This window comes from Trichogramma pretiosum, unplaced genomic scaffold, assembly GCF_000599845.2.
Source record: "Trichogramma pretiosum strain Unisexual culture from Peru unplaced genomic scaffold, Tpre_2.0 scaffold113, whole genome shotgun sequence".
Lineage (NCBI taxonomy): Eukaryota > Metazoa > Arthropoda > Insecta > Hymenoptera > Trichogrammatidae > Trichogramma > Trichogramma pretiosum.
This window is the reverse complement of record NW_019640797.1, coordinates 396,004-405,735: the sequence shown is the minus strand read 5'-3', so window position 1 is coordinate 405,735 and position 9,732 is coordinate 396,004.

Genomic DNA, 9,732 nt, shown 5'->3' with positions numbered 1-9,732 from the left:
CCACAGATATTATATACGAAGTATGTAACGTGTATTTTCCTCGCCAAGGCGCACCTTCATCAACGTTTTCATCAAAAAAGCGCACAAAATATACTTTATCGGGCGTGCGCGTATATGTGTGTGGATAAAAGATAACGAGCCATTACAAACCGATCCCATATACAGTGTAATCCAATTCGATGCCAGTTTCACCCCCCCTTTTTTTTCTGCGCTCGCTATTCAACGCGCCTCGCCGATACATACCCGCGGAATCCAATTGACAAAATGAATCGCGTGGCGTGCTTATTATACCATACATATACTGCACACACACACACATATATATCGGTATTATTGCCGACTGCGTGTGTCCTATACAGCGCGACTCCAATTATTGTAAATCGGGCCGCGGCGGCTGTGCAGTTCACGCGCTTACACGCACACACACACATTCTGCGGCTACACAATAAAGCATACATTATGCATCGTCGCAGCTTCGGAGTGTAGCATTGTGGTGGTAGTGTATAGAGCTGCTGTAATTTCCGTGCAAATGAAATCTCGGGCGCGACGATATAAATTCGATTTCAATGGGGGAGAAGGAGGGGACACCGGGACTCGATCGTCCTCGATTGTAGGTGATGTTTTTCAACCCGAGTATAAGCCGGAACGCCGTAGTATATATATAGGCCGCGGTATTTTTGTAACAAAGGATCTGTACGGGACGCGCGAGCTTTATGGCCTATTATTATACGGGTACTCGTCGCGACGATCGGGGTATAACGCGCGAAATGTGCAGCTTTATACGTACAAGCCGCACCGAATGACGCATTTTTTTTTTTAAGAAAAAAAGAAATCTCGAGTGATTTTGACCGTAGCTGCGCAATCTTGCCTTAGTTATAGAAAAACAGAAAAAAGATTCCGGCGGCTACGAAAGGGAAGGAACAAAGTAATACTCTTATAATACAGAACGAGAAGTATATAAAGAAGCAGTCAAGCGGTGTCTCTCTCTCTCTCTCGATTTCTCTCGCAGAAATTGATACGGTCCGTCCCGCCGCCGCTGTTGCTGCTGCTCGTTTGCGAGCACGAAGGAGCGCCTCTCTCACTCTCGCGTACGGATACAACAGAAGCAGCAACGAGTTGACGTCTGAATAATCATCTCGCGTGCTGCGCCGCCGCCGTCGCTGCTCTTCCGTGGGCAGAAAATTATTCGAGCCGTTAACGGCGTGGTCTCTCTCGCGCGTTATCGGATTTCGATATTTTTCAATGCTATATCTCTCTCTCTCTCTCTCTCGCTACCGAATGGGCGCGTACGTATACTCGACTATATATACGGGAGCTGCTCGCAGGGGCGACCCTTATATCGTGTTTGTTGTTCTGTCTTCCTCTCGCTCCTGTATATTATTGCACGCGATTCGATCTTTAGCAGCAGCAGCAGCAGCAGCCAAAAGAGCCACAGGGGCTCTGACTCTTTCTCTCTCTCTTCCTCTTTCGCTCGTGCCGATATATACAGCAGCTTCCGATCTATCTTATTGTGTATGTGTATATACCGATGGGCGCAGAGGAAAAAAAAAACGTACGCTTCGTGGCGTCGCGTCTCTCTCATTTTTCTTTTTTTCCTATACGCTGCGTATACGCCGATGAATATAATATACATACACGGAGCCGAGCTTTCGGTGACGCGCGAGCTTTGTCGGGGCGCGACAACCGGATATATTTTAATGACGACCTGGCCAAAGCTGCGCGCGATACGTACGTCACATAGGGCTGCCATACAAGAGTAAAAGAGCTTGTGTCAGTTGAATACGTATAATAATTAAGGAATAAAAGAGTCGACGCGCGTAAAGATACCGATCGATGCGGACGTGTACACGATTGATTCGAAGACATCTTGGAAAGAGAGGAGATGAACAATTAAAATATCGCTATATCGTGTATGACGTGGGTTAATACGTGCCTTTATATACAAATCTCGGAATGCGATATAACGACCTCGAGTGCACGTACTACCTATACGTGTGCAACGCAGCGAATCGACAGTTATACACGCTGCAATCGTCCGGCATACGATCCGTGATATATTTTTCGGGCGAGTACACACGTATTTTTTTTTCATGTTTCTGGTCGGTAAACGCCGGGCTTGAAATAATCGACGAGTTTGACGAGCGATGCGATGACGACGACAACGACGACGACGAGGCCGTTTGGCTCGCGCGATCTACTCCACTTTTTTTTTTTTTTTTTTTTTTTTTTGAAAACTCACACATCGTTGACATCGCTACACATACGTACGATAATGCTGCATTCGCAACGTCATCGCGACTCGGCGCGAATGCAGAATTCCGCAGGCTTCATACGTATCCGCGTGTACGTGTGTGTGTGTGTATAACGGATCCGACGAGCCCGATGTACGTACGCACTCAATTATTTCGCGACCAGTGAAAACCAGTGAGACTGGATCGATCGATCGATCAAGAATCCACTATATATAACTGCTGCGCATCGCGACTGCCGCTGTCGCGGCTGTGTGCTATTTCGATTCGTCGTCGTCGCGCGCGCTTCATCAGCGATTGGTTTTCTCTCGATATAACGTAGTAATTTGAGACGATTTGTCGCGCGGGTACGTACACACACACAACTCGTTTTGCATTTTTATAAAACCCCGCGCGCGCGATCGAATGTTATTATATACATAATACTCGTTGCCAATCGATCGCGAAATATATACATAAGTATACACGGCGATGGTTATTAACCAACGACTCGAGCTTTAAATCCCTATTTAAAATATTGACATCGTAAATATATTTATTAGAGAATCAGCGAACATCGATCGAGTTTGTTGTTTGGCTACTATATACTAGTAGCTGCTCGCGCAGCTACTTATAACGAGCTGTGGAACTCGAGAGAGTCGGTATGCGCGCACTCTATATAAGCGACGTCGTGTATAATTAAGCTGATTTTCGCATCCCTCCTATTCGATGTTCTTCTTCGAGCAAGAGGATCTATGACGAGTCATTTAAAAATTGTTGTAGCGCGCCTCGATTATGCATGCGCGACGCGCGCGCACTTCGATGCCTATATATAATATTCATGTATACACTGTCCCGTGTGCAAAGCTATTATAGATTCAGAAAGAGAGAGAGAGAAAAAAAAGAAAGGAGAAAAACAAAATATTGAGTCCGGCGCGGCGCCAAGTTGACTCTACTACTACTACTACTGCTTGTACTACTGAAGCGACGTATAAATATAGCGAGCGCGAGAGAAGATACAAAAGAAAAAAAAAAGAAGGAAGAGGCAGAAGCGAAACGCGAAAAATCTTTAAACCGAGAATGCCTGGAAATTCCGATGAAATTGACAGACCTCGTTGTGTATTATTTTCAATGGGTATGAAATACCAGCAGCACTATAGATCGTATGTGTATACGGGGGAGGGTTGTGTGCCGAGGCAACTTTAATTTGTTCAAGCCGAGATTTTCGGTGCAAAATTCCGCGCTCTATGCGGTGTCTGTATACTATCAGACACTATATGCTCGCGAGCCGACATGGGTGTTGTATGCATGAAAAATCCATATTCTCATCTACTCAGCTCGCACACATTGTGCGGTTTTCATTGGTATTCATATACGTACATACGCGCGCGCATCGTTTACATGAATATTGAGTTTCGTTAACTTTGGCAGAAGAGAAATTTTTAAGCTCCGTAATACAGTCGTGGGTATGTCACGGGAGAGAGCGAAAGAGTTGTTTTTAGCCCATATATACCGGGACGCACGTCGGAGCGACCATGTCAATATTATACCTCGTCTGCGCGCGCGGGCTTAATAAAATAATAAAGAAAAAACCACAAGCTCTCGAGTCTCCTACCTCGATGCGCTTAAAACGACGCGTACCGTGCGCACCGCAGGCCACGACAGGACGAGAACTTCACTGTGCCGCACTCCTGGACGAATATAATTTATCGACGGCGTTTAAGGCATGCAGCGCGCGGAGATATTACGAAGGAGGAAACGCGCCGGTTTTTTTTTATGAAAAATATTACGAGGAAAAAAAAGAAGAAGAAGAAGAAGTGAAAAATCACCGCGAGGACCTCGAAATTTTTGAAGCTAACGAGAATACTTGCATAGCTATGCATTACACATGTATGCATCAGGGTATAAGACTGCGCTTTTAGAGCCGCTGCCGTCGCTGCTGCGGTGTATATGCATGGACGTAGAGGAAGAATAAAAGATTTCATTGCCCGACGCATTGTTGACTCAAGCGACGGTCGCAAATCTGCGCGCGTTTATTATTATTATGTATTTCTTTTCCGCGCGAGGGGCGCGCATTACGCGCGCAGTTATTTATTGTATTCGTTTTCTTCGGCGCAGTCGTAACTTGAACGGCGGGTATACGAAAGGGCTTAACCTCGATCATTTAGTCCACGAGCTGCAGCGAACGATGATTATTTCAACGACGACAAAACGACACGCGTGCCGGCCGGTGCAACGATTTATGCATCGATTTCGACTCTCGTTGCGGCTTCCAAATCGTACATGCCAAATTGCACCTCGCGATTATATCACGGCGTTAATGTACTTCTGCTATACGTGTGTAACGCACCACAACTATAACAGCGCGGATTAGAAACTGTGCATCCGCTCGACAGAGAGCTTCAACTAGCTATGGCCGATCGCGCGCACATACTGCGGCAGAGTCATAAAATAATTTCATCGCGCGGACCTCTGCCGCTGCTGCTTTCACCGATCTGTGCAGTGCAGTGCAGTGCGGTCCCAATTAACGCTCGTCCAATTTGATGCTGCTGCTGCTGCTGCTGTTGCAGCAATGAGAAGCTCTGCTGCAGCGCTGCAAATTTCTCGCCGACGTCATGCTTTTGAATCACGACCGCGGCGGCGGCGGTTCGGTTCGTCGTAGTGGTCGATGCGTGCGTGTATATTATACGAGCGCTGTACGCGAGTCCAGCTGCGTGTATAGCGAGTGAGAGAGAGAGAGAGAGAGAGAGAAGCCCCGAAGGGCCGTCAAAAGTATTTTTATGCGCGAGCTTGTGCATACAGGCACGCACGCGTGTACTACTACTACTACTACATTTATAGGGTTTACAGTGTATACGAGTGTGTGTACACATACCATGGCGCTGATCGCCGCCGCGCGACTTTGGGGCCCTTATATAATAACGACCATCTCGCGCTCTCTGTTTCTCATAAGGACGAAATCGAAGCTCTCTCTCGTGTGCAGTGGCATTATGGCTCGTTATTATATATACCTATACCTATATATAGCACACTAGTCTGCATAGTATGGCAATGACGCGGAGCGACGCGACCTTGTTAACCGTACCTTCTTTGTCCTTGCCTTTAATGGCTGCTGCATGTGGTGTGCACTCCTCGTGGCTCCTACTACTCTCTTTCTCGCTGTGACTCTCGTTGCAATTCTAGCCCCCCCTCCCAGTTCTTGCACGCGAGATTCCCTGCTGCCACATGCGACGACGTTGACGACGTTGACGATCGTGTATCGATTATTTAAAGTCTAAACTGCTATCCGTGCCATTGGACACACTTTAGCTAGGATTATATCTGCCGCTTGCAGCAGAAAGAGACAAGTTCCGAAGTGCGAGGCGCGTGAAATATGATACACGCGCGCTTATATACTGACCGTCGAGGGAAATGCATCGGATAATATGCCCCGAATAACTGGAAATATATTTTATATCAACTATGCCCGCACGATGGACGGGCGATCGTTTAGTCTCGAGAAACCCAATTTAGCGCAAAAGCCGCGCGGCAATTACAAGCTCTGTGCCTATATATAACCGGAAATTAATAGAAAACTGCGATTATTTATCTGCACTTAACGGTGCAACGTTTTGCGATGTGTGTGTGCGCATCGCAGGCACGAATATGTGTATAAATATAGAGATACATAAAGTCCAGGGCGATTCGCGTGTATATGCACGGAGTATCCCATATACTTCTTTGATAGCGTGTACACTACTCGAGCCAATGAGTTTTTGGATCTTGCGTTTCTAATATAATATGGCTCTATCTCGGGTTCTAGCTTTTGCACGCCCGTATACGTATACTACGACGACTACGACTACGACGACCATCACCGGGATAGAAGTAAAACTCGTTCGTTCGGCCGCGCGCGTGCCTCATCTGCACACACTCTTGCACTCGCACTACTCTATGGCATACATACGGCTCATTTTCCTCGATGTGCTTCATCTCTCTCTCTCTCACTCGCATGTTGCCGAGCAATTTCTCTCTAAACTGAAAAATTCGCGAGTGTACGTGTACGCGTACGAGAGCTGCTCGCGCACCACACGTCCTTTGAATAATCCTTATTTTACATTTCAAAGCCTCATTATCCTGCTTAACGTCACAATTACGGTGCGGACGACGACGACGACGACGCGAGCGAGCTCTGGCTAACGCGGACAAAAAGAAAAGAGGACGTATAATAAACGGTCCCGAGCACTCGAATGCTGTGTGCAGCTTTATATATGTGTAGTCGTCGTCGTCGTGTGCTGCTCGCGACGTATTATAACGCGCCGCGACCCCGTATTATGTCCACCGCGTATAACGTCGGCCACACGCTTAAAAAAAACCCCACACGAGATGAATATCGTCGCTCGGTTCGCGTATACATATACACATTATAACGCATTATGGACCGGTATTTTAATCAAGCGACGATCGTGAAAATGAGCATATTTATAATGTACTTTTGTCCCGTGGCGGCTGCTGAGAATTTCGGCGATTTTCTCGAGCCGTGCGACGATATATAAATTTCGTATAAATATTAAGTTCGCGACCCGATCGATTAAAACGTCGAGCGAGCGCCGGAAACTTAAAGTGACCTTTTTGCCGGCACACTGCCTCTTTTCTCTCTCTTTCTCGGCTGCAACGGTCAGTCGCGTTATCAATTATATGCGCTTTTACGCTTGGCTTCATGGGCGCCTCTGCCGCCGTCGTCGTCGTCGTCGTCGTCGAGCTAATGAGCTCGGCGATCCTAAGGAGTCTCTCTCTCTCTCTGTCTGTGTGTCCGCGCGCACACTATTATACGATCGTTTTATTATTATCGAGCTCGAGCGCGGCCTTTTATTTCGACTCTATAGTAGTATGAGTTCGGAGGAGCTTGGAGGGGGAGGGTGGCTAATTATCGCGAGCCCCATCGTTAATAACCATTTTCTCGCGCGCCCAGCCCGCTTCCATAATTACACTTTCAACTCTAATGACCTTTTTCTTTGTAAAAACTTGTCTCATTCTTGCGCGCGCGCGCGCGCATTTTTACGAGTGCAGCGTCGTCGTTCGCGAGACGTCCTTTACTTATACAATCCGAGGAAGGGAAACGAGGAATAATTTTTTTCCGTTAATTGTTTTTTGCCTTTCTTTTTTTTTATTTTACATTCGTTTTTGCGAAATATCGTCGAGCAACGCGTCGGTTCACTTGGAGCTTCGTAATAAGCACGTTTTAATTATTCATTCCTTCGTGGAAAGCTCGCTCGATGTGTGTATGTGAAACACACATAGCAGAGCATTTATTTTGGAATGGCATACTGAGAGCCTTATAACCAGTAGTAGTGCCTAGTAGTGGTAGTTGCCAAACAAGCAATAATTTCCCAAACGCAGGAATAGGGATTCCCTTTAGCGGCGGCATATCGACGTATAACGTGTGCTGTGCTTCTCCATCGTTGCTACATTATACATACATACAGATATACCTATACATAACCATTGCTCGCATCGAGGGAGATCCGCAAGCAGCGAACGCCAAGAATTATCGCATTCGGAATCCTCTCGAGTGCGCAGCAGCTATATAGCTAGGCTCTCGATGCAGCTGCTGCTGCTGCTGCGCGCAAATGTGCAGTGAAATGGTCCGCATCGTCGGCTTTCCCAATGCGCCGATAAGACACACACGTATATTGTATATCTGTGTGTATGTATGTATGTTCGTTTGAAGGGTATTCTAGCGATTTATTAGCACGGCGCTCTTTTTTTTCTTCCTTCCTTCTTCTTTTTTTTTTTTATTTTTATTTTCAACTGTGCGCAGCCGAGCCTCGAGAGTATATAAAGCTCTGTGTGTGTATACGGCGATGCACACGGGTCCGAATGGCTCGAGCTATTTCAACTACGCCGTGTATTCCTGCGCCGCTGCCTATATATATATAACATCGTGCACATAATGCACGTAATGCGCGTTAACCTTGCGCGCCGGGCGATTCCAATCAAGCATCGAAGTGCTGCAGTGGCGGCTATATATACTATATATCCTACCTACACATTTGCGGAGGAAATTTTTCTTCAAATTGACCCCGGCGTGTCCGCGCGCTCGATTAATTGTCGCTATCAATTCATTTAATGCGGACTCTCGCTCTTTTTCTCCGTTCTCTCGCTCTCTCGGCTCTTTAATGCGCTTGTTTACGCTACTATACCCGGCCATGGCAAAACTCCAGGCGGCGCGGCGCTCTCTCTCTCTCTCTGCATTATCTTAATGTCGATGCACGCGTACTTATGGGTATATATACGCACGAAACTGTATATAAAATATATGGATTTTTTCCTCTGATTATGCGCGTATACGTAAACGAGAACTGCATTGTTTTTATATTATTTTATAAGCTCAGTGGGTATAATTTTGAAATCGGAGATTTTTTTTCAAACGTATAATTTAAGGCCGTTGCGAGATCATCGGTGGAATATATTTTTTGATACACACCTCGAGCCTATGCATAATACTATACACACATTTCAACGTGTATGTATATTGTTTCGGTGCCGGGCTTCGTCACTAAAACAGTGGGTGTGTTTTCGAGCAGGGCCAGGCCGAGCGCGAGAATAAATCATATCTCATAACGCGAGCGGGTTTCAAAGAAGTTGCTGGATAAATATCATATGAAAGAAACTTCCCGAGAATTGATACACCTCCTTTCTTTCATCTAGGAGACCCGATTTTTTGAAAGGTATATATACCGCTCATCATCATCATCATCATCATCGTTGTTCCGAGCTCATTATAGAAAAATAAAAGATCATATAGTTGCATTATAGTGTAATAAAATGTATGAATGATGCACGAATCAAGTTATTAATGCCATTATACTGTTGTTTCTAGAATTCTAATGCTCGTTTTCCCAAGCAAAATCAACACGCGCAATAAAATCCCTTTTATACATTCGATAAATTCGCATAATAATCGTTCGACACAACATTCGCGGATAGCCGATTTGAGCTTCGAGTTTCAAGCAACTAAATATATTTACACAAACGAATCAAAACTGATTAACATAAACACGAGCCGACATGCCACGGCTCGCAGCTAATCACGTAGTTCGCATACATTCGATAATCATTATGATAATTAATATGCACCAAATTGCTCGACGCATATCATTATATTTTGTTCGCGCTTGTATATTCTCTTGTGTGCTCTCGTCGTCATCGTCATAAGTACACTTGCCAAGCCTCGGCCGAACGGCATTTCTTTTTTTCAAAAAAACGTTATGATACGCGCGACAAAGACGCAGCCCCGTTCGTTTCGTGGAAACGAATCACCGAGTACTACACCGTGTACGCACTTTTCAATTTTTCGCGCGCGCTCGGTGTAAGTAGCGTACTTTTATTAGCGTATAGTAGCTGCGTGACACCGATGTCTCGAGGCGAGCCGCCGTTTAGACCGATGACGTTTTTCACTGTAAAAAGTCTTTCTTCTTCTTCTGTCACGAAGCTATGCTGCGTGGGGATAATAAAGTTTTTC